The sequence below is a fragment of the Oncorhynchus masou genome, chromosome 12, assembly GCF_036934945.1.
Source record: "Oncorhynchus masou masou isolate Uvic2021 chromosome 12, UVic_Omas_1.1, whole genome shotgun sequence".
Taxonomy (NCBI): Eukaryota; Metazoa; Chordata; class Actinopteri; order Salmoniformes; family Salmonidae; genus Oncorhynchus; species Oncorhynchus masou.
The window spans coordinates 9,581,775-9,606,546 of record NC_088223.1 but is presented as its reverse complement, the minus strand read 5'-3'; the positions used below and the strand labels follow the sequence as shown (position 1 = coordinate 9,606,546).

At 39.3% G+C, this 24,772-nt stretch overlaps 1 protein-coding gene across 2 annotated transcripts in view; it reads left to right on the top strand.

The window, feature by feature from the left end:
- Window positions 1-24,772, top strand: part of LOC135549517 (alpha-tubulin N-acetyltransferase 1-like) — a 78,741-nt gene that overhangs the window by 23,341 nt on the left and 30,628 nt on the right. The window lies entirely within an intron of this gene.

Genomic DNA, 24,772 nt, shown 5'->3' with positions numbered 1-24,772 from the left:
TAGTTGTAGCAGTAGTGTTTATTAGTTGTAGCGGTAGTGTTTACTAGTTGTAGCGGTAGTGTTTACTAGTTGTAGCGGTAGTGTTTACTAGTTGTAGCGGTAGTGTTTACTAGTTGTAGCGGTAGTGTTTACTAGTTGTAGCAGTAGTGTTTACTAGTTGTAGCGGTAGTGTTTACTAGTTGTAGCGGTAGTGTTTACTAGTTGTGGCGGTAGTGTTTACTAGTTGTCAGGTAGTGTTTACTAGTTGTGGCAGTAGTGTTTACTAGTTGTAGCGGTAGTGTTTATTAGTTGTGGCAGTAGTGTTTATTAGTTGTGGCAGTAGTGTTTACTAGTTGTAGCGGTAGTGTTTATTAGTTGTAGCGGTAGTGTTTACTAGTTGTAGCGGTAGTGTTTACTAGTTGTGGCAGTAGTGTTTACTAGTTGTAGCGGTAGTGTTTATTAGTTGTGGCAGTAGTGTTTATTAGTTGTAGTGTTCATTAGTTGTGGAGGTAGTGTTTATTAGCTGGAGCGGTAGTGTTTATTAGCTGTAGTTTATTAGCTGTGGCGGTAGTGGTTATTAGTTGGAGCGGTAGTGTTTATTAGCTGGATTGGTAGTGTTTATTAGCTGTAGTTTATTAGCTGTGGCGGTAGTGGTTATTAGTTGGAGCGGTAGTGTTTATTAGCTGGAGCAGTAGTGTTTATTAGCTGTAGTTTATTAGCTGTGGCGGTAGTGGTTATTAGTTGGAGCGGTAGTGTTTATTAGCTGGAGCAGTAGTGTTTATTAGCTGTAGTTTATTAGCTGTGGCGGTAGTGGTTATTAGTTGGAGCGGTAGTGTTTATTAGCTGGAGTGGTAGTGTTTATTAGCTGTAGTTTATTAGCTGTGGCGGTAGTGTTTATTAGCTGTAGTTTATTAGTTGTAGTCTTTATTAGCTGGAGCGGTAGTGTTTATTAGCTGGAGCGGTAGCGTTTATTAGTTGTGGCGGTCGTGTTTATTAGTTGTGGCGGTCGTGTTTATTAGCTGTGGCGGTCGTGTTCATTAGCTGTGGCGATAGTGTTTATTAGCTGGAGCGGTAGTGTTTATTAGCTGGAGCGGTAGTGTTTATTAGTTGTGGCGGTCGTGTTTATTAGTTGTGGCAGTCGTGTTTATTAGCTGTGGCGGTAGTGTTCATTAGCTGGAGCGGTAGTGTTTATAAGTTGTGGCGGTTGTGTTTTTTAGCTGTGGCGGTCGTGTTTATTAGCTGTGGCGGTCGTGTTTATTAGCTGTGGCGGTCGTGTTTATTAGCTGTGGCGGTCGTGTTTATTAGCTGTGGCGGTAGTGTTTAGCTGTGGCGGTAGTGTTTATTAGCTGGAGCGGTAGTGTTTATTAGCTGTAGTTTATTAGTTGTAGTGTTTATTAGTTGTAGCGGTAGAGTTTATTAGCTGTGGCGGGAGTGTTTATTAGCTGGAGCGGTAGTGTTTATTAGCTGTAGTTTATTAGTTGTAGTGTTTATTAGTTGTAGCGGTAGTGTTTATTAGCTGGAGCGGTAGTGTTTATTAGCTGTAGTTTATTAGTTGTAGTGTTTATTATCTGGAGCGGTAGTGTTTATTTGTTGTGGCGGTAGTGTTTATTAGTTGTGGCGGTCGTGTTTATTAGCTGTGGCGGTAGTGTTTATTAGCTGTGGCGGTAGTGTTTATTAGCTGTGGCGGTAGTGTTTATTAGCTGGAGCGGTCGTGTTTATTAGCTATAGTTTATTAGTTGTAGTGTTTATTAGTTGTAGCGGTAGTGTTTATTAGTTATGGCGGTAGTGTTTATTAGTTGTGGCGGTAGTGTTTATTAGTTGTGGCGGAAGTGTTTATTAGTTGTGGCGGTAGTGTTTATTAGCTGTGGCGGTAGTGTTTATTAGCTGTGGCGGTAGTGTTTATTAGTTGTGGCGGTAGTGTTTATTAGCTGTGGCGATAGTGTTTATTAGTTGTAGTGTTTATTATTTGTAGCGGTAGTGTTTATTAGTTGTAGTGTTTATTAGCTGTGGCGGTAGTGTTTATTAGCTGTAGCGGTAGTGTTTATTAGTTGTAGTGTTTATTAGTTGTAGCGGTAGGGTTTATTAGCTGTGGCGGTAGTGTTTATTAGCTGGAGCAGTAGTGTTTATTAGCTGTAGTTTATTAGCTGTGGCGGTAGTGGTTATTAGTTGGAGCGGTAGTGTTTATTAGCTGGAGCAGTAGTGTTTATTAGCTTTAGTTTATTAGCTGTGGTGGTAGTGGTTATTAGTTGGAGCGGTAGTGTTTATTAGCTGGAATGGTAGTGTTTATTAGCTGTAGTTCATTAGCTGTGGCGGTAGTGTTTATTAGCTGTAGTTTATTAGTTGTAGTGTTTATTAGCTGGAGCGGTAGTGTTTATTAGCTGGAGCGGTAGCGTTTATTAGTTGTGGCGGTCGTGTTTATTAGTTGTGGCGGTCGTGTTTATTAGCTGTGGCGGTTGTGTTTATTAGCTGTGGCGGTAGTGTTTATTAGCTGGAGCGGTAGTGTTTATTAGCTGGAGCGGTAGTGTTTATTAGTTGTGGCGGGTCGTGTTTATTAGTTGTGGCGGTCGTGTTTATTAGTTGTGGCGGTCGTGTTTATTAGCTGTGGCGGTCGTGTTTATTAGCTGTGGCGGTCGTGTTTACTAGTTGTAGCGGTAGTGTTTACTAGTTGTAGCGGTAGTGTTTACTAGTTGTAGCGGTAGTGTTTACTAGTTGTGGCGGTAGTGTTTACTAGTTGTGGCAGTAGTGTTTACTAGTTGTAGCGGTAGTGTTTATTAGTTGTGGCAGTAGTGTTTATTAGTTGTAGTGTTCATTAGTTGTGGAGGTAGTGTTTATTAGCTGGAGCGGTAGTGTTTATTAGCTGTAGTTTATTAGCTGTGGCGGTAGTGGTTATTAGTTGGAGCGGTAGTGTTTATTAGCTGGAGCAGTAGTGTTTATTAGCTGTAGTTTATTAGCTGTGGCGGTAGTGGTTATTAGTTGGAGCGGTAGTGTTTATTAGCTGGAGTGGTAGTGTTTATTAGCTGTAGTTTATTAGCTGTGGCGGTAGTGTTTATTAGCTGTAGTTTATTAGTTGTAGTGTTTATTAGCTGGAGCGTTAGTGTTTATTAGCTGGAGCGGTAGCGTTTATTAGTTGTGGCGGTCGTGTTTATTAGTTGTGGCGGTCGTGTTTATTAGCTGTGGCGGTCGTGTTTATTAGCTGTGGCGATAGTGTTTATTAGCTGGAGCGGTAGTGTTTATTAGCTGGAGCGGTAGTGTTTATTAGTTGTGGCGGTCGTGTTTATTAGTTGTGGCGGTCGTGTTTATTAGCTGTGGCGGTAGTGTTCATTAGCTGGAGCGGTAGTGTTTATTAGTTGTGGCGGTCGTGTTTATTAGCTGTGGCGGTCGTGTTTATTAGCTGTGGCGGTCGTGTTTATTAGCTGTGGCGGTCGTGTTTATTAGCTGTGGCGGTAGTGTTTAGCTGTGGCGGTAGTGTTTATTAGCTGGAGCGGTAGTGTTTATTAGCTGTAGTTTATTAGTTGTAGTGTTTATTAGTTGTAGCGGTAGAGTTTATTAGCTGTGGCGGTAGTGTTCATTAGCTGGAGCGGTAGTGTTTATTAGTTGTGGCGGTCGTGTTTATTAGCTGTGGCGGTCGTGTTTATTAGCTGTGGCGGTCGTGTTTATTAGCTGTGGCGGTCGTGTTTATTAGCTGTGGCGGTAGTGTTTAGCTGTGGCGGTAGTGTTTATTAGCTGGAGCGGTAGTGTTTATTAGCTGTAGTTTATTAGTTGTAGTGTTTATTAGTTGTAGCGGTAGTGTTTATTAGCTGGAGCTGTAGTTTATTAGTTGTAGTGTTTATTATCTGGAGCGGTAGTGTTTATTTGTTGTGGCGGTAGTGTTTATTAGTTGTGGCGGTCGTGTTTATTAGCTGTTGCGGTAGTGTTTATTAGCTGTGGCGGTAGTGTTTATTAGCTGTGGCGGTAGTGTTTATTAGCTGGAGCGGTAGTGTTTATTAGCTGTAGTTTATTAGTTGTAGTGTTTATTAGTTGTAGCGGTAGTGTTTATTAGTTATGGCGGTAGTGTTTATTAGTTGTGGCGGTAGTGTTTATTAGTTGTGGCGGAAGTGTTTATTAGTTGTGGCGGTAGTGTTTATTAGCTGTGGCGGTAGTGTTTATTAGCTGTGGCGGTAGTGTTTATTAGTTGTGGCGGTAGTGTTTATTAGTTGTGGCGGTAGTGTTTATTAGCTGTGTCGATAGTGTTTATTAGTTGTAGTGTTTATTAGTTGTTGCGGTAGTGTTTATTAGTTGTAGTGTTTATTAGCTGTGGCGGTAGTGTTTATTAGTTGTAGTGTTTATTAGTTGTAGCGGTAGGGTTTATTAGCTGTGGCGGTAGTGTTTATTAGTTGGAGCGGTAGTGTTTATTAGCTGGAGCAGTAGTGTTTATTAGCTTTAGTTTATTAGCTGTGGCGGTAGTGTTTATTAGTTGGAGCGGTAGTGTTTATTAGCTGTAGTTTATTAGTTGTAGTGTTTATTAGTTGTAGCGGTAGTGTTTATTAGCTGGAGCTGTAGTTTATTAGTTGTAGTGTTTATTATCTGGAGCGGTAGTGTTTATTTGTTGTGGCGGTAGTGTTTATTAGTTGTGGCGGTCGTGTTTATTAGCTGTTGCGGTAGTGTTTATTAGCTGTGGCGGTAGTGTTTATTAGCTGTGGCGGTAGTGTTTATTAGCTGGAGCGGTAGTGTTTATTAGCTGTAGTTTATTAGTTGTAGTGTTTATTAGTTGTAGCGGTAGTGTTTATTAGTTATGGCGGTAGTGTTTATTAGTTGTGGCGGTAGTGTTTATTAGTTGTGGCGGAAGTGTTTATTAGTTGTGGCGGTAGTGTTTATTAGCTGTGGCGGTAGTGTTTATTAGCTGTGGCGGTAGTGTTTATTAGTTGTGGCGGTAGTGTTTATTAGTTGTGGCGGTAGTGTTTATTAGCTGTGGCGATAGTGTTTATTAGTTGTAGTGTTTATTAGTTGTTGCGGTAGTGTTTATTAGTTGTAGTGTTTATTAGCTGTGGCGGTAGTGTTTATTAGTTGTAGTGTTTATTAGTTGTAGCGGTAGGGTTTATTAGCTGTGGCGGTAGTGTTTATTAGTTGGAGCGGTAGTGTTTATTAGTTGTGGCGGGTCGTGTTTATTAGTTGTGGCGGTCGTGTTTATTAGTTGTGGCGATAGTGTTTATTAGTTGTAGTGTTTATTAGTTGTTGCGGTAGTGTTTATTAGTTGTAGCGTTTATTAGTTGTGGCGGTCGTGTTTATTAGTTGTGGCGGTCGTGTTTATTAGCTGTGGCGGTTGTGTTTATTAGCTGTGGCGGTAGTGTTTATTAGCTGGAGCGGTAGTGTTTATTAGCTGGAGCGGTAGTGTTTATTAGTTGTGGCGGGTCGTGTTTATTAGTTGTGGCGGTCGTGTTTATTAGTTGTGGCGGTCGTGTTTATTAGCTGTGGCGGTCGTGTTTATTAGCTGTGGCGGTCGTGTTTACTAGTTGTAGCGGTAGTGTTTACTAGTTGTAGCGGTAGTGTTTACTAGTTGTAGCGGTAGTGTTTACTAGTTGTGGCGGTAGTGTTTACTAGTTGTGGCAGTAGTGTTTACTAGTTGTAGCGGTAGTGTTTATTAGTTGTGGCAGTAGTGTTTATTAGTTGTAGTGTTCATTAGTTGTGGAGGTAGTGTTTATTAGCTGGAGCGGTAGTGTTTATTAGCTGTAGTTTATTAGCTGTGGCGGTAGTGGTTATTAGTTGGAGCGGTAGTGTTTATTAGCTGGAGCAGTAGTGTTTATTAGCTGTAGTTTATTAGCTGTGGCGGTAGTGGTTATTAGTTGGAGCGGTAGTGTTTATTAGCTGGAGTGGTAGTGTTTATTAGCTGTAGTTTATTAGCTGTGGCGGTAGTGTTTATTAGCTGTAGTTTATTAGTTGTAGTGTTTATTAGCTGGAGCGTTAGTGTTTATTAGCTGGAGCGGTAGCGTTTATTAGTTGTGGCGGTCGTGTTTATTAGTTGTGGCGGTCGTGTTTATTAGCTGTGGCGGTCGTGTTTATTAGCTGTGGCGATAGTGTTTATTAGCTGGAGCGGTAGTGTTTATTAGCTGGAGCGGTAGTGTTTATTAGTTGTGGCGGTCGTGTTTATTAGTTGTGGCGGTCGTGTTTATTAGCTGTGGCGGTAGTGTTCATTAGCTGGAGCGGTAGTGTTTATTAGTTGTGGCGGTCGTGTTTATTAGCTGTGGCGGTCGTGTTTATTAGCTGTGGCGGTCGTGTTTATTAGCTGTGGCGGTCGTGTTTATTAGCTGTGGCGGTAGTGTTTAGCTGTGGCGGTAGTGTTTATTAGCTGGAGCGGTAGTGTTTATTAGCTGTAGTTTATTAGTTGTAGTGTTTATTAGTTGTAGCGGTAGAGTTTATTAGCTGTGGCGGTAGTGTTCATTAGCTGGAGCGGTAGTGTTTATTAGTTGTGGCGGTCGTGTTTATTAGCTGTGGCGGTCGTGTTTATTAGCTGTGGCGGTCGTGTTTATTAGCTGTGGCGGTCGTGTTTATTAGCTGTGGCGGTAGTGTTTAGCTGTGGCGGTAGTGTTTATTAGCTGGAGCGGTAGTGTTTATTAGCTGTAGTTTATTAGTTGTAGTGTTTATTAGTTGTAGCGGTAGTGTTTATTAGCTGGAGCTGTAGTTTATTAGTTGTAGTGTTTATTATCTGGAGCGGTAGTGTTTATTTGTTGTGGCGGTAGTGTTTATTAGTTGTGGCGGTCGTGTTTATTAGCTGTTGCGGTAGTGTTTATTAGCTGTGGCGGTAGTGTTTATTAGCTGTGGCGGTAGTGTTTATTAGCTGGAGCGGTAGTGTTTATTAGCTGTAGTTTATTAGTTGTAGTGTTTATTAGTTGTAGCGGTAGTGTTTATTAGTTATGGCGGTAGTGTTTATTAGTTGTGGCGGTAGTGTTTATTAGTTGTGGCGGAAGTGTTTATTAGTTGTGGCGGTAGTGTTTATTAGCTGTGGCGGTAGTGTTTATTAGCTGTGGCGGTAGTGTTTATTAGTTGTGGCGGTAGTGTTTATTAGTTGTGGCGGTAGTGTTTATTAGCTGTGTCGATAGTGTTTATTAGTTGTAGTGTTTATTAGTTGTTGCGGTAGTGTTTATTAGTTGTAGTGTTTATTAGCTGTGGCGGTAGTGTTTATTAGTTGTAGTGTTTATTAGTTGTAGCGGTAGGGTTTATTAGCTGTGGCGGTAGTGTTTATTAGTTGGAGCGGTAGTGTTTATTAGCTGGAGCAGTAGTGTTTATTAGCTTTAGTTTATTAGCTGTGGCGGTAGTGTTTATTAGTTGGAGCGGTAGTGTTTATTAGCTGTAGTTTATTAGTTGTAGTGTTTATTAGTTGTAGCGGTAGTGTTTATTAGCTGGAGCTGTAGTTTATTAGTTGTAGTGTTTATTATATCTGGAGCGGTAGTGTTTATTTGTTGTGGCGGTAGTGTTTATTAGTTGTGGCGGTCGTGTTTATTAGCTGTTGCGGTAGTGTTTATTAGCTGTGGCGGTAGTGTTTATTAGCTGTGGCGGTAGTGTTTATTAGCTGGAGCGGTAGTGTTTATTAGCTGTAGTTTATTAGTTGTAGTGTTTATTAGTTGTAGCGGTAGTGTTTATTAGTTATGGCGGTAGTGTTTATTAGTTGTGGCGGTAGTGTTTATTAGTTGTGGCGGAAGTGTTTATTAGTTGTGGCGGTAGTGTTTATTAGCTGTGGCGGTAGTGTTTATTAGCTGTGGCGGTAGTGTTTATTAGTTGTGGCGGTAGTGTTTATTAGTTGTGGCGGTAGTGTTTATTAGTTGTGGCGGTCGTGTTTATTAGCTGTTGCGGTAGTGTTTATTAGCTGTGGCGGTAGTGTTTATTAGCTGTGGCGGTAGTGTTTATTAGCTGGAGCGGTAGTGTTTATTAGCTGTAGTTTATTAGTTGTAGTGTTTATTAGTTGTAGCGGTAGTGTTTATTAGTTATGGCGGTAGTGTTTATTAGTTGTGGCGGTAGTGTTTATTAGTTGTGGCGGAAGTGTTTATTAGTTGTGGCGGTAGTGTTTATTAGCTGTGGCGGTAGTGTTTATTAGCTGTGGCGGTAGTGTTTATTAGTTGTGGCGGTAGTGTTTATTAGTTGTGGCGGTAGTGTTTATTAGCTGTGTCGATAGTGTTTATTAGTTGTAGTGTTTATTAGTTGTTGCGGTAGTGTTTATTAGTTGTAGTGTTTATTAGCTGTGGCGGTAGTGTTTATTAGTTGTAGTGTTTATTAGTTGTAGCGGTAGGGTTTATTAGCTGTGGCGGTAGTGTTTATTAGTTGGAGCGGTAGTGTTTATTAGCTGGAGCAGTAGTGTTTATTAGCTTTAGTTTATTAGCTGTGGCGGTAGTGTTTATTAGTTGGAGCGGTAGTGTTTATTAGCTGTAGTTTATTAGTTGTAGTGTTTATTAGTTGTAGCGGTAGTGTTTATTAGCTGGAGCTGTAGTTTATTAGTTGTAGTGTTTATTATCTGGAGCGGTAGTGTTTATTTGTTGTGGCGGTAGTGTTTATTAGTTGTGGCGGTCGTGTTTATTAGCTGTTGCGGTAGTGTTTATTAGCTGTGGCGGTAGTGTTTATTAGCTGTGGCGGTAGTGTTTATTAGCTGGAGCGGTAGTGTTTATTAGCTGTAGTTTATTAGTTGTAGTGTTTATTAGTTGTAGCGGTAGTGTTTATTAGTTATGGCGGTAGTGTTTATTAGTTGTGGCGGTAGTGTTTATTAGTTGTGGCGGAAGTGTTTATTAGTTGTGGCGGTAGTGTTTATTAGCTGTGGCGGTAGTGTTTATTAGCTGTGGCGGTAGTGTTTATTAGTTGTGGCGGTAGTGTTTATTAGTTGTGGCGGTAGTGTTTATTAGCTGTGGCGATAGTGTTTATTAGTTGTAGTGTTTATTAGTTGTTGCGGTAGTGTTTATTAGTTGTAGTGTTTATTAGCTGTGGCGGTAGTGTTTATTAGTTGTAGTGTTTATTAGTTGTAGCGGTAGGGTTTATTAGCTGTGGCGGTAGTGTTTATTAGTTGGAGCGGTAGTGTTTATTAGTTGTGGCGGGTCGTGTTTATTAGTTGTGGCGGTCGTGTTTATTAGTTGTGGCGATAGTGTTTATTAGTTGTAGTGTTTATTAGTTGTTGCGGTAGTGTTTATTAGTTGTAGCGTTTATTAGTTGTGGCGGTCGTGTTTATTAGTTGTGGCGGTCGTGTTTATTAGCTGTGGCGGTTGTGTTTATTAGCTGTGGCGGTAGTGTTTATTAGCTGGAGCGGTAGTGTTTATTAGCTGGAGCGGTAGTGTTTATTAGTTGTGGCGGGTCGTGTTTATTAGTTGTGGCGGTCGTGTTTATTAGTTGTGGCGGTCGTGTTTATTAGCTGTGGCGGTCGTGTTTATTAGCTGTGGCGGTCGTGTTTACTAGTTGTAGCGGTAGTGTTTACTAGTTGTAGCGGTAGTGTTTACTAGTTGTAGCGGTAGTGTTTACTAGTTGTGGCGGTAGTGTTTACTAGTTGTGGCAGTAGTGTTTACTAGTTGTAGCGGTAGTGTTTATTAGTTGTGGCAGTAGTGTTTATTAGTTGTAGTGTTCATTAGTTGTGGAGGTAGTGTTTATTAGCTGGAGCGGTAGTGTTTATTAGCTGTAGTTTATTAGCTGTGGCGGTAGTGGTTATTAGTTGGAGCGGTAGTGTTTATTAGCTGGAGCAGTAGTGTTTATTAGCTGTAGTTTATTAGCTGTGGCGGTAGTGGTTATTAGTTGGAGCGGTAGTGTTTATTAGCTGGAGTGGTAGTGTTTATTAGCTGTAGTTTATTAGCTGTGGCGGTAGTGTTTATTAGCTGTAGTTTATTAGTTGTAGTGTTTATTAGCTGGAGCGTTAGTGTTTATTAGCTGGAGCGGTAGCGTTTATTAGTTGTGGCGGTCGTGTTTATTAGTTGTGGCGGTCGTGTTTATTAGCTGTGGCGGTCGTGTTTATTAGCTGTGGCGATAGTGTTTATTAGCTGGAGCGGTAGTGTTTATTAGCTGGAGCGGTAGTGTTTATTAGTTGTGGCGGTCGTGTTTATTAGTTGTGGCGGTCGTGTTTATTAGCTGTGGCGGTAGTGTTCATTAGCTGGAGCGGTAGTGTTTATTAGTTGTGGCGGTCGTGTTTATTAGCTGTGGCGGTCGTGTTTATTAGCTGTGGCGGTCGTGTTTATTAGCTGTGGCGGTCGTGTTTATTAGCTGTGGCGGTAGTGTTTAGCTGTGGCGGTAGTGTTTATTAGCTGGAGCGGTAGTGTTTATTAGCTGTAGTTTATTAGTTGTAGTGTTTATTAGTTGTAGCGGTAGAGTTTATTAGCTGTGGCGGTAGTGTTCATTAGCTGGAGCGGTAGTGTTTATTAGTTGTGGCGGTCGTGTTTATTAGCTGTGGCGGTCGTGTTTATTAGCTGTGGCGGTCGTGTTTATTAGCTGTGGCGGTCGTGTTTATTAGCTGTGGCGGTAGTGTTTAGCTGTGGCGGTAGTGTTTATTAGCTGGAGCGGTAGTGTTTATTAGCTGTAGTTTATTAGTTGTAGTGTTTATTAGTTGTAGCGGTAGTGTTTATTAGCTGGAGCTGTAGTTTATTAGTTGTAGTGTTTATTATCTGGAGCGGTAGTGTTTATTTGTTGTGGCGGTAGTGTTTATTAGTTGTGGCGGTCGTGTTTATTAGCTGTTGCGGTAGTGTTTATTAGCTGTGGCGGTAGTGTTTATTAGCTGTGGCGGTAGTGTTTATTAGCTGGAGCGGTAGTGTTTATTAGCTGTAGTTTATTAGTTGTAGTGTTTATTAGTTGTAGCGGTAGTGTTTATTAGTTATGGCGGTAGTGTTTATTAGTTGTGGCGGTAGTGTTTATTAGTTGTGGCGGAAGTGTTTATTAGTTGTGGCGGTAGTGTTTATTAGCTGTGGCGGTAGTGTTTATTAGCTGTGGCGGTAGTGTTTATTAGTTGTGGCGGTAGTGTTTATTAGTTGTGGCGGTAGTGTTTATTAGCTGTGTCGATAGTGTTTATTAGTTGTAGTGTTTATTAGTTGTTGCGGTAGTGTTTATTAGTTGTAGTGTTTATTAGCTGTGGCGGTAGTGTTTATTAGTTGTAGTGTTTATTAGTTGTAGCGGTAGGGTTTATTAGCTGTGGCGGTAGTGTTTATTAGTTGGAGCGGTAGTGTTTATTAGCTGGAGCAGTAGTGTTTATTAGCTTTAGTTTATTAGCTGTGGCGGTAGTGTTTATTAGTTGGAGCGGTAGTGTTTATTAGCTGTAGTTTATTAGTTGTAGTGTTTATTAGTTGTAGCGGTAGTGTTTATTAGCTGGAGCTGTAGTTTATTAGTTGTAGTGTTTATTATCTGGAGCGGTAGTGTTTATTTGTTGTGGCGGTAGTGTTTATTAGTTGTGGCGGTCGTGTTTATTAGCTGTTGCGGTAGTGTTTATTAGCTGTGGCGGTAGTGTTTATTAGCTGTGGCGGTAGTGTTTATTAGCTGGAGCGGTAGTGTTTATTAGCTGTAGTTTATTAGTTGTAGTGTTTATTAGTTGTAGCGGTAGTGTTTATTAGTTATGGCGGTAGTGTTTATTAGTTGTGGCGGTAGTGTTTATTAGTTGTGGCGGAAGTGTTTATTAGTTGTGGCGGTAGTGTTTATTAGCTGTGGCGGTAGTGTTTATTAGCTGTGGCGGTAGTGTTTATTAGTTGTGGCGGTAGTGTTTATTAGTTGTGGCGGTAGTGTTTATTAGCTGTGGCGATAGTGTTTATTAGTTGTAGTGTTTATTAGTTGTTGCGGTAGTGTTTATTAGTTGTAGTGTTTATTAGCTGTGGCGGTAGTGTTTATTAGTTGTAGTGTTTATTAGTTGTAGCGGTAGGGTTTATTAGCTGTGGCGGTAGTGTTTATTAGTTGGAGCGGTAGTGTTTATTAGCTGGAGCAGTAGTGTTTATTAGCTTTAGTTTATTAGCTGTGGCGGTAGTGGTTATTAGTTGGAGCGGTAGTGTTTATTAGCTGGAGCAGTAGTGTTTATTAGCTGTAGTTTATTAGCTGTGGTGGTAGTGGTTATTAGTTGGAGCGGTAGTGTTTATTAGCTGGAGTGGTAGTGTTTATTAGCTGTAGTTTATTAGCTGTGGCGGTAGTGTTTATTAGCTGTAGTTTATTAGTTGTAGTGTTTATTAGCTGGAGCGGTAGTGTTTATTAGCTGGAGCGGTAGCGTTTATTAGTTGTGGCGGTCGTGTTTATTAGCTGTGGCGGTCGTGTTTATTAGCTGTGGCGGTAGTGTTTATTAGCTGGAGCGGTAGTGTTTATTAGCTGGAGCGGTAGTGTTTATTAGTTGTGGCGGTCGTGTTTATTAGTTGTGGCGGTCGTGTTTATTAGTTGTGGCGGTCGTGTTTATTAGCTGTGGCGGTAGTGTTTATTAGTTGTGGCGGTCGTGTTTATTAGCTGTGGCGGTCGTGTTTATTAGCTGTGGCGGTCGTGTTTATTAGCTGTGGCGGTCGTGTTTATTAGCTGTGGCGGTCGTGTTTATTAGCTGTGGCGGTCGTGTTTATTAGCTGTGGCGGTAGTGTTTATTAGCTGGAGCGGTGGTGTTTATTAGCTGTAGTTTATTAGTTGTAGTGTTTATTAGTTGTAGCGGTAGAGTTTATCTACCTCAGCCTTCAGTATTTATGCTGCAGTAGTTTATGTGTCGGGGGGCTGGGGTCAGTTTGTTATATCTGGAGTACTTCTCCTGTCCAATTCGGTGTCCTGTGTGAATCTAAGTGTGCGTTCTCTAATTCTCTCCTTCTCTCTCTCGGAGGACCTGAGCCCTAGGACCATGCCCCAGGACTACCTGACATGATGACTCCTTGCTGTCCCCAGTCCACCTGGCCGTGCTGCTGCTCCAGTTTCAACTGAACCGCGGCCCTAGGACCATGCCCCAGGACTACTTGACATGATGACTCCTTGCTGTCCCCAGTCCACCTGGCCGTGCTGCTGCTCCAGTTTCAACTGTTCTGCCTTATTATTATTCGACCATGCTGGTCATTTATGAACATTTGAACATCTTGGCCATGTTCTGTTATAATCTCTACCCGGCACAGCCAGAAGAGGACTGGCCACCCCACATAGCCTGGTTCCTCTCTAGGTTTCTTCCTAGGTTTTGGCTTTTCTAGGGAGTTTTTCCTAGCCACCGTGCTTCTACACCTGCATTGCTTGCTGTTTGGGGTTTTAGGCTGGGTTTCTGTACAGCACTTTGAGATATCAGCTGATGTACGAAGGGCTATATAAATAAATTTGATTTGATATTAGCTGTGGTGGGAGTGTTTATTAGCTGGAGCGGTAGTGTTTATTAGCTGGAGCGGTAGTGTTTATTAGCTGTAGTTTATTAGTTGTAGTGTTTATTATCTGGAGCGGTAGTGTTTATTTGTTGTGGCGGTAGTGTTTATTAGCTGTGGCGGTAGTATTTATTAGCTGTGGCAGTAGTGTTTATTAGCTGGAGCGGTAGTGTTTATTAGCTGTAGTTTATTAGTTGTAGTGTTTATTAGTTGTAGCGGTAGTGTTTATTAGTTGTGGCGGTAGTGTTTATTAGTTGTGGCGTTAGTGTTTATTAGCTGTGGCGGTAGTGTTTAGTTGTTGTAGTGTTTATTAGTTGTGGCGGTAGTGTTTATTAGCTGTGGCGGTAGTGTTTATTAGTTGTGGCGGTAATGTTTATTAGCTGTGACGATAGTGTTTATTAGTTGTAGCGGTAGTGTTTATTAGTTGTAGCGGTAGTGTTTATTAGTTGTAGTGTTAATTAGCTGTGGCGGTAGTGTTTATTAGTTGTAGTGTTTATTAGTTGTAGCGGTAGGGTTTATTAGCTGTGGCGGTAGTGTTTATTAGTTGTAGTGTTTATTAGTTGTAGCGGTAGGGTTTATTAGCTGTGGCGGTAGTGTTTATTAGTTGTAGCAGTAGGGTTTTTTAGCTGTGGCGGTAGTGTTTATTAGTTGTAGTGTTTATTAGCTGTGGCGGTAATGTTTATTAGCTGTGGCGGTAGTGTTTATTAGCTGTGGCGGTAGTGTTTATTAGCTGTGGCGGTAGTGTTTATTAGCTGTGGCGGTAGTGTTTATTAGCTGTGGCGGTAGTGTTTATTAGTTGTAGTGTTTATTAGTTGTAGCGGTAGTGTTTATTAGTTGTAGCAGTATTGCTTATCAGTTGTGGAGGTAGTGTTTATAGTTGAAGCGGTATTGTTTATTAGTTGTAGTGTTTATTAGTTGTAGTGTTTATTAGTTGTGGCAGTAGTGGTTATTAGTTGTAGTGTTTATTAGCTGTGGCTGTAGTGGTTATTAGTTGTAGTGTTTATTAGTTGTGGCGGTACGGTTTATTAGTGGTAGCGGTAGTGTAGCTTAGATGTGGCGGTAGTGTTTATTTGTTGTAGCGTTAGTGTTTATTAGCTGTAGTTTATTAGTTGTAGTGTTTATTAGTTGTAGCGGTAGTGTTTATTAGTTGTGGCGGTAGTGTTTATTAGTTGTAGTGTTTATTAGTTGTAGCGGTAGTGTTTATTAGTTGTAGCAGTATTGCTTATTAGTTGTGGCGGTAGTGTTTATTAGCTGTGGCGGTAGTGTTTATTAGCTGTGGCGGTAGTGTTTATTAGTTGTGGCGGTAGTGTTTATTAGCTGTGGCGATAGTGTTTATTAGTTGTAGTGTTTATTATTTGTAGCGGTAGTGTTTATTAGTTGTAGTGTTTATTAGTTGTGGCGGTAGGGTTTATTAGCTGTGGCGGTAGTGTTTATTAGTTGTAGTGTTTATTAGTTGTAGCGGTAGGGTTTATTAGCTGTGGCGGTAGTGTTTATTAGCTGGAGCAGTAGTGTTTATTAGCTGTAGTTTATTAGCTGTGGCGGTAGTGGTTATTAGTTGGAGCGGTAGTGTTTATTAGCTGGAGCAGTAGTGTTTATTAGCTTTAGTTTATTAGCTGTGGTGGTAGTGGTTATTAGTTGGAGCGGTAGTGTTTATTAGCTGGAATGGTAGTGTTTATTAGCTGTAGTTCATTAGCTGTGGCGGTAGTGTTTATTAGCTGTAGTTTATTAGTTGTAGTGTTTATTAGCTGGAGCGGTAGTGTTTATTAGCTGGAGCGGTAGCGTTTATTAGTTGTGGCGGTCGTGTTTATTAGTTGTGGCGGTCGTGTTTATTAGCTGTGGCGGTTGTGTTTATTAGCTGTGGCGGTAGTGTTTATTAGCTGGAGCGGTAGTGTTTATTAGCTGGAGCGGTAGTGTTTATTAGTTGTGGCGGGTCGTGTTTATTAGTTGTGGCGGTCGTGTTTATTAGTTGTGGCGGTCGTGTTTATTAGCTGTGGCGGTCGTGTTTATTAGCTGTGGCGGTCGTGTTTACTAGTTGTAGCGGTAGTGTTTACTAGTTGTAGCGGTAGTGTTTACTAGTTGTAGCGGTAGTGTTTACTAGTTGTGGCGGTAGTGTTTACTAGTTGTGGCAGTAGTGTTTACTAGTTGTAGCGGTAGTGTTTATTAGTTGTGGCAGTAGTGTTTATTAGTTGTAGTGTTCATTAGTTGTGGAGGTAGTGTTTATTAGCTGGAGCGGTAGTGTTTATTAGCTGTAGTTTATTAGCTGTGGCGGTAGTGGTTATTAGTTGGAGCGGTAGTGTTTATTAGCTGGAGCAGTAGTGTTTATTAGCTGTAGTTTATTAGCTGTGGCGGTAGTGGTTATTAGTTGGAGCGGTAGTGTTTATTAGCTGGAGTGGTAGTGTTTATTAGCTGTAGTTTATTAGCTGTGGCGGTAGTGTTTATTAGCTGTAGTTTATTAGTTGTAGTGTTTATTAGCTGGAGCGTTAGTGTTTATTAGCTGGAGCGGTAGCGTTTATTAGTTGTGGCGGTCGTGTTTATTAGTTGTGGCGGTCGTGTTTATTAGCTGTGGCGGTCGTGTTTATTAGCTGTGGCGATAGTGTTTATTAGCTGGAGCGGTAGTGTTTATTAGCTGGAGCGGTAGTGTTTATTAGTTGTGGCGGTCGTGTTTATTAGTTGTGGCGGTCGTGTTTATTAGCTGTGGCGGTAGTGTTCATTAGCTGGAGCGGTAGTGTTTATTAGTTGTGGCGGTCGTGTTTATTAGCTGTGGCGGTCGTGTTTATTAGCTGTGGCGGTCGTGTTTATTAGCTGTGGCGGTCGTGTTTATTAGCTGTGGCGGTAGTGTTTAGCTGTGGCGGTAGTGTTTATTAGCTGGAGCGGTAGTGTTTATTAGCTGTAGTTTATTAGTTGTAGTGTTTATTAGTTGTAGCGGTAGAGTTTATTAGCTGTGGCGGTAGTGTTCATTAGCTGGAGCGGTAGTGTTTATTAGTTGTGGCGGTCGTGTTTATTAGCTGTGGCGGTCGTGTTTATTAGCTGTGGCGGTCGTGTTTATTAGCTGTGGCGGTCGTGTTTATTAGCTGTGGCGGTAGTGTTTAGCTGTGGCGGTAGTGTTTATTAGCTGGAGCGGTAGTGTTTATTAGCTGTAGTTTATTAGTTGTAGTGTTTATTAGTTGTAGCGGTAGTGTTTATTAGCTGGAGCGGTAGTGTTTATTAGCTGTAGTTTATTAGTTGTAGTGTTTATTATCTGGAGCGGTAGTGTTTATTTGTTGTGGCGGTAGTGTTTATTAGTTGTGGCGGTCGTGTTTATTAGCTGTTGCGGTAGTGTTTATTAGCTGTGGCGGTAGTGTTTATTAGCTGTGGCGGTAGTGTTTATTAGCTGGAGCGGTAGTGTTTATTAGCTGTAGTTTATTAGTTGTAGTGTTTATTAGTTGTAGCGGTAGTGTTTATTAGTTGTGGCGGTAGTGTTTATTAGTTGTGGCGGTAGTGTTTATTAGTTGTGGCGGAAGTGTTTATTAGTTGTGGCGGTAGTGTTTATTAGCTGTGGCGGTAGTGTTTATTAGCTGTGGCGGTAGTGTTTATTAGTTGTGGCGGTAGTGTTTATTAGTTGTGGCGGTAGTGTTTATTAGCTGTGGCGATAGTGTTTATTAGTTGTAGTGTTTATTAGTTGTTGCGGTAGTGTTTATTAGTTGTAGTGTTTATTAGCTGTGGCGGTAGTGTTTATTAGTTGTAGTGTTTATTAGTTGTAGCGGTAGGGTTTATTAGCTGTGGCGGTAGTGTTTATTAGTTGGAGCGGTAGTGTTTATTAGCTGGAGCAGTAGTGTTTATTAGCTTTAGTTTATTAGCTGTAGTGGTTATTAGTTGGAGCGGTAGTGTTTATTAGCTGGAGCAGTAGTGTTTATTAGCTGTAGTTTATTAGCTGTGGTGGTAGTGGTTATTAGTTGGAGCGGTAGTGTTTATTAGCTGGAGTGGTAGTGTTTATTAGCTGTAGTTTATTAGCTGTGGCGGTAGTGTTTATTAGCTGTGGCGGTAGTGTTTATTAGCTGGAGCGGTAGTGTTTATTAGTTGTGGCGGTCGTGTTTATTAGTTGTGGCGGTCGTGTTTATTAGTTGTGGCGGTCGTGTTTATTAGCTGTGGCGGTAGTGTTTATTAGTTGTGGCGGTCGTGTTTATTAGCTGTGGCGGTCGTGTTTATTAGCTGTGGCGGTCGTGTTTATTAGCTGTGGCGGTCGTGTTTATTAGCTGTGGCGGTCGTGTTTATTAGCTGTGGCGGTCGTGTTTATTAGCTGTGGCGGTCGTGTTTATTAGCTGTGGCGGTGGTGTTTATTAGCTGTAGTTTATTAGTTGTAGTGTTTATTAGTTGTAGCGGTAGAGTTTATTAGCTGTGGTGGGAGTGTTTATTAGCTGGAGCGGTAGTGTTTATTAGCTGGAGCGGTAGTGTTTATTAGCTGTAGTTTATTAGTTGTAGTGTTTATTATCTGGAGCGGTAGTGTTTATTTGTTGTGGCGGTAGTGTTTATTAGCTGTGGCGGTAGTATTTATTAGCTGTGGCGGTAGTGTTTATTAGCTGGAGCGGTAGTGTTTATTAGCTGTAGTTTATTAGTTGTAGTGTTTATTAGTTGTAGCGGTAGTGTTTATTAGTTGTGGCGGTAGTGTTTATTAGTTGTGGCGGTAGTGTTTATTAGCTGTGGCGGTAGTGTTTAGTTGTTGTAGTGTTTATTAGTTGTGGCGGTAGTGTTTATTAGCTGTGGCGGTAGTGTTTATTAGTTGTGGCGGTAATGTTTATTAGCTGTGACGATAGTGTTTATTAGTTGTAGCGGTAGTGTTTATTAGTTGTAGTGTTTATTAGCTGTGGCGGTAGTGTTTATTAGCTGTAGCGGTAGTGTTTATTTGTTGTAGTGTTTATTAGTTGTAGCGGTAGGGTTTATTAGCTGTGGCGGTAGTGTTTATTAGTTGTAGTGTTTATTAGTTGTGGCGGTAGGGTTTATTAGCTGTGGCGGTAGTGTTTATTAGTTGTAGTGTTTATTAGTTGTAGCGGTAGGGTTTATTAGCTGTGGCGGTAGTGTTTATTAGTTGTAGCAGTAGGTTTTTTTAGCTGTGGCGGTAGTGTTTATTAGTTGTAGTGTTTATTAGCTGTGGCGGTAATGTTTATTAGCTGTGGCGGTAGTGTTTATTAGCTGTGGCGGTAGTGTTTATTAGCTGTGGCGGTAGTGTTTATTAGCTGTGGCGGTAGTGTTTATTAGCTGTGGCGGTAGTGTTTATTAGTTGTAGTGTTTATTAGTTGTAGCGGTAGTGTTTATTAGTTGTAGCAGTATTGCTTATCAGTTGTGGAGGTAGTGTTTATAGTTGAAGCGGTATTGTTTATTAGTTGTAGTGTTTATTAGTTGTAGTGTTTATTAGTTGTGGCAGTAGTGGTTATTAGTTGTAGTGTTTATTAGCTGTGGCTGTAGTGGTTATTAGTTGTAGTGTTTATTAGTTGTGGCGGTAGGGTTTATTAGTGGTAGCGGTAGTGTAGCTTAGATGTGGCGGTAGTGTTTATTTGTTGTAGCGTTAGTGTTTATTAGCTGTAGTTTATTAGTTGTAGTGTTTATTAGTTGTAGCGGTAGTGTTTATTAGTTGTGGCGGTAGTGTTTATTAGTTGTAGTGTTTATTAGTTGTAGCGGTAGTGTTTATTAGTTGTAGCAGTATTGCTTATTAGTTGTGGAGGTAGTGTTTATAGTTGGAGCGGTAGTGTTTATTAGTTGTATTGTTTATTAGTTGTAGCGGTAGTGTTTATTAGTTGTAGCAGTATTGCTTATTAGTTGTGGAGGTAGTGTTTATAGTTGGAGCGGTGGTGTTTATTAGTTGTAGTGTTTATTAGTTGTAGCGGTAGTGTTTATTAGTTGTAGCAGTATTGCTTATTAGTTGTGGAGGTAGTGTTTATAGTTGGAGCGGTAGTGTTTATTAGTTGTAGTGTTTATTAGCTGTAGCGGTAGTGTTTATTAGTTGTAGTGTTTATTAGTTGTGGGGGTAGGGTTTATTAGTTGTAGTGGTTATTAGTTGTAGCAGTAGTGTTAGCTGTGGTAGTAGATTATATTAGCTGTGGCAGTGGTTTATATTAGATGTGGTAGTAGTTTATATTAGCTGTGGATGTAGTTTATATTAGCTGTGGCTGTAGTTTATATTAGCTTTGGTAGTAGTTTATATTAGCTGTGGTAGTAGTTTATATTATAGGAGTTTATATTAGCTGTGGTAGTAGTTTGTATCATAGGAGTTGTCACGCCGTGGTCGAAGTATATTGTGTTTGTCTATTTCTATGTCTGGCCTGATATGGTTCTCAATCAGAGGCAGGGGTTAGTAATTGTCTCTGATTGGGAACCATATTTAGGATGCCTGGGTTTCACTGTGTGTTTGTGGGTGATTGTTCCTGTCTCTGTGTCTACACCAGGTAGGACTGTTTAGGTTTTCGTTCATTGATTGTTTTGTTAGTTATTTCATGTCTAGTTCCTTTATTGAAGAACATGAATAACCACCACGCTGCATTTTGGTCCGCTTCTCCTTCACCAGAGGAAAACCCTTACAGGAGTTTATATTAGCTGTGGCTGTAGTTTATATTAGCTGTGGCTGTAGTCTATATTAGCTGTGGCTGTAGTCTATATTAGCTGTGGCTGTAGTTTATATTAGCTGTGGTAGTAGTTTATATTAGCTGTGGCTGTAGTCTATATTAGCTGTGGTAGTAGTTTATATTAGCTATGGCTGTAGTCTATATTAGCTGTGGCTGTAGTCTATATTAGCTGTGGCTGTAGTTTATATTAGCTGTGGCTGTAGTTTATATTAGCTGTGGCTGTAGTTTATATTAGCTGTGGTAGTAGTTTATATTAGCTGTGGCTGTAGTTTATATTAGCTGTGGTAGTAGTTTATATTAGCTGTTTTAGTAGTTTATATTAGCTGTTTTAGTAGTTTATATTAGCTGTGGTAGTAGTTTATATTAGCTGTGGCTGTAGTTTATATTAGCTGTGGTAGTAGTTTATATTAGCTGTGGTAGTAGTTTATATTAGCTGTTTTAGTAGTTTATATTAGCTGTTTTAGTAATTTATATTAGCTGTTTTAGTAATTTATATTAGCTGTGGTAGTAGTTTATATTAGCTGTGGCAGTAGTTTATATTAGCTGTGACTGTAGTTTATATTAGCTGTGGTAGTAGTTTATATTAGCTGTGGTAGTAGTTTATATTAGCTGTAGCACTAACACATCAATCATTACAGACTGTTACAATACATCAATCATTAGACTGTTACAATACATCAATCATTACAGACTGTTACAATACATACATCATTAGACTGTTACAATACATCAATCATTACAGACTGTTACAATACATCAATCATTACAGACTGTTACAATACATCAATCATTACAGACTGTTACAATACATCAATCATTAGACTGTTACAATACATCAATCATTACAGACTGTTACAATACATTAATCATTAGACTGTTACAATACATACATCATTAGACTGTTACAATACATCAATCATTACAGACTGTTACAATACATACATCATTAGACTGTTACAATACATCAATCATTACAGACTGTTACAATACATCAATCATTACAGACTGTTACAATACATCACTCATAACAGACTGTTACAATACATCAATCATTACAGACTGTTACAATACATCAATCACTAGACTGTTACAATACATCAATCATTACAGACTGTTACAATACATCAATCATTACAGACTGTTACAATACATCAATCATTACAGACTGTTACAATACATCAATCATTACAGACTGTTACAATACATACATCATTACAGACTGTTACAATACATCAATCATTACAGACTGTTACAATACATACATCATTAGACTGTTACAATACATCAATCATTACAGACTGTTACAATACATTAATCATTACAGACTGTTACAATACATCAATCATTACAGACTGTTACAATACATACATCATTAGACTGTTACAATACATCAATCATTACAGACTGTTACAATACATACATCATTAGACTGTTACAATACATCAATCATTACAGACTGTTACAATACATTAATCATTACAGACTGTTACAATACATACATCATTACAGACTGTTACAATACATTAATCATTACAGACTGTTACAATACATACATCATTAGACTGTTACAATACATCAATCATTACAGACTGTTACAATACATTAATCATTAGACTGTTACAATACATCAGTCATTACAGACTGTTACAATACATCAGTCATTACAGACTGTTACAATACATTAATCATTACAATACATCAGTCATTACAGACTGTTACAATACATCAGTCATTACAGACTGTTACAATACATCAGTCATTACAGACTGTTACAATACATCAGTCATTACAGACTGTTACAATACATCAGTCATTACAGACTGTTACAATACATTAATCATTACAATACATTAATCATTACAGACTGTTACAATACATCAGTCATTACAGACTGTTACAATACATCAATCATTACAGACTGTTACAATTCTATTCATTCTATTTACCAGTCGTATTACCAGGGTTAGAGGTTCTATTCATTCTATTTACCAGTCATATTACCAGGTTTAGAGGTTCTATTCATTCTATTTACCAGTCATATTACCAGGGTTACAGGTTCTATTCATTCTATTTACCAGTCATATTACCAGGGTTAGAGGTTCTATTCATTCTATTTACCAGTCATATTACCAGGGTTAGAGGTTCTATTCATTCTATTTACCAGTCATATTACCAGGGTTAGAGGTTCTATTCATTCTATTTACCAGTCATATTACCAGGGTTACAGGTTCTATTCATTCTATTTACCAGTCATATTACCAGGGTTACAGGTTCTATTCATTCTATTTACCAGTCATATTACCAGGGTTAGAGGTTCTATTCATTCTATTTACCAGTCATATTACCAGGGTTACAGGTTCTATTCATTCTATTTACCAGTCATATTACCAGGGTTACAGGTTCTATTCATTCTATTTACCAGTCATATTACCAGGGTTAGAGGTTCTATTCATTCTATTTACCAGTCATATTACCAGGGTTACAGGTTCTATTCATTCTATTTACCAGTCATATTATCAGGGTTAGAGGTTCTATTCATTCTATTTACCAGTCATATTACCAGGGTTAGAGGTTCCAAGACTGTTCTATTCATTCTATTTACCAGTTATATTACCAGGGTTAGAGGTTCTATTCATTCTATTTACCAGTCATATTACCAGGGTTAGAGGTTCTATTCATTCTATTTACCAGTCATATTACCAGGGTTAGAGGTTCTATTCATTCTATTTACCAGTCATATTACCAGGGTTAGAGGTTCTATTCATTCTATTTACCAGTCATATTACCAGGGTTACAGGTTCTATTCATTCTATTTACCAGTCATATTACCAGAGTTACAGGTTCTATTCATTCTATTTACCAGTCATATTACCAGGGTTAGAGGTTCTATTCATTCTATTTACCAGGGTTAGAGGTTCTATTCATTCTATTTACCAGTCATATTACCAGGGTTAGAGGTTCTATTCATTCTATTTACCAGTCATATTACCAGGGTTACAGGTTCTATTCATTCTATTTACCAGTCATATTACCAGAGTTACAGGTTCTATTCATTCTATTTACCAGTCATATTACCAGGGTTAGAGGTTCTATTCATTCTATTTACCAGGGTTAGAGGTTCTATTCATTCTATTTACCAGTCATTACCAGGGTTAGAGGTTCTATTCATTCTATTTACCAGTCATATTACCAGGGTTACAGGTTCTATTCATTCTATTTACCAGTCATATTACCAGGGTTAGAGGTTCTATTCATTCTATTTACCAGTCATATTACCAGGGTTACAGGTTCTATTCATTCTATTTACCAGTCATATTACCAGGGTTACAGGTTCTATTCATTCTATTTACCAGTTATATTACCAGGGTTACAGGTTCTATTCATTCTATTTACCAGGGTTACAGGTTCTATTCATTCTATTTACCAGTCATATTACCAGGGTTAGAGGTTCTATTCATTCTATTTACCAGTCATATTACCAGGGTTAGAGGTTCTATTCATTCTATTTACCAGTCATATTACCAGGGTTAGAGGTTCTATTCATTCTATTTACCAGTCATATTACCAGGGTTACAGGTTCTATTCATTCTATTTACCAGGGTTAGAGGTTCTATTCATTCTATTTACCAGTCATATTACCAGGGTTACAGGTTCTATTCATTCTATTTAACAGTCATATTACCAGGGTTAGAGGTTCTATTCATTCTATTTACCAGTCATATTACCAGGGTTAGAGGTTCTATTCATTCTATTTACCAGTCATATTACCAGGGTTACAGGTTCTATTCATTCTATTTACCAGTCATATTACCAGGGTTACAGGTTCTATTCATTCTATTTACCAGTCATATTACCAGGGTTACAGGTTCTATTCATTCTATTTACCAGTCATATTACCAGGGTTACAGGTTCTATTCATTCTATTTACCAGTCATATTACCAGGGTTAGAGGTTCTATTCATTCTATTTACCAGTCATATTACCAGGGTTAGAGGTTCTATTCATTCTATTTACCAGTCATATTACCAGGGTTACAGGTTCTATTCATTCTATTTACCAGGGTTAGAGGTTCTATTCATTCTATTTACCAGTCATATTACCAGGGTTACAGGTTCTATTCATTCTATTTAACAGTCATATTACCAGGGTTAGAGGTTCTATTCATTCTATTTACCAGTCATATTACCAGGGTTAGAGGTTCTATTCATTCTATTTACCAGTCATATTACCAGGGTTACAGGTTCTATTCATTCTATTTACCAGTCATATTACCAGGGTTACAGGTTCTATTCATTCTATTTACCAGTCATATTACCAGGGTTAGAGGTTCTATTCATTCTATTTACCAGTCATATTACCAGGGTTACAGGTTCTATTCATTCTATTTACCAGTCATATTACCAGGGTTACAGGTTCTATTCATTCTATTTACCAGTCATATTACCAGGGTTACAGGTTCTATTCATTCTATTTACCAGTCATATTACCAGGGTTACAGGTTCTATTCATTCTATTTACCAGGGTTAGAGGTTCTATTCATTCTATTTACCAGTCATATTACCAGGGTTGGAGGTTCTATTCATTCTATTTACCAGTCATATTACCAGGGTTACAGGTTCTATTCATTCTATTTACCAGTCATATTACCAGGGTTACAGGTTCTATTCATTCTATTTACCAGTCATATTACCAGGGTTAGAGGTTCTATTCATTCTATTTACCAGTCATATTACCAGGGTTACAGGTTCTATTCATTCTATTTACCAGTCATATTACCAGGGTTACAGGTTCTATTCATTCTATTTACCAGTCATATTACCAGGGTTAGAGGTTCTATTCATTCTGTTTACCAGGGTTAGAGGTTCTATTCATTCTATTTACCAGTCATATTACCAGGGTTACAGGTTCTATTCATTCTATTTACCAGGG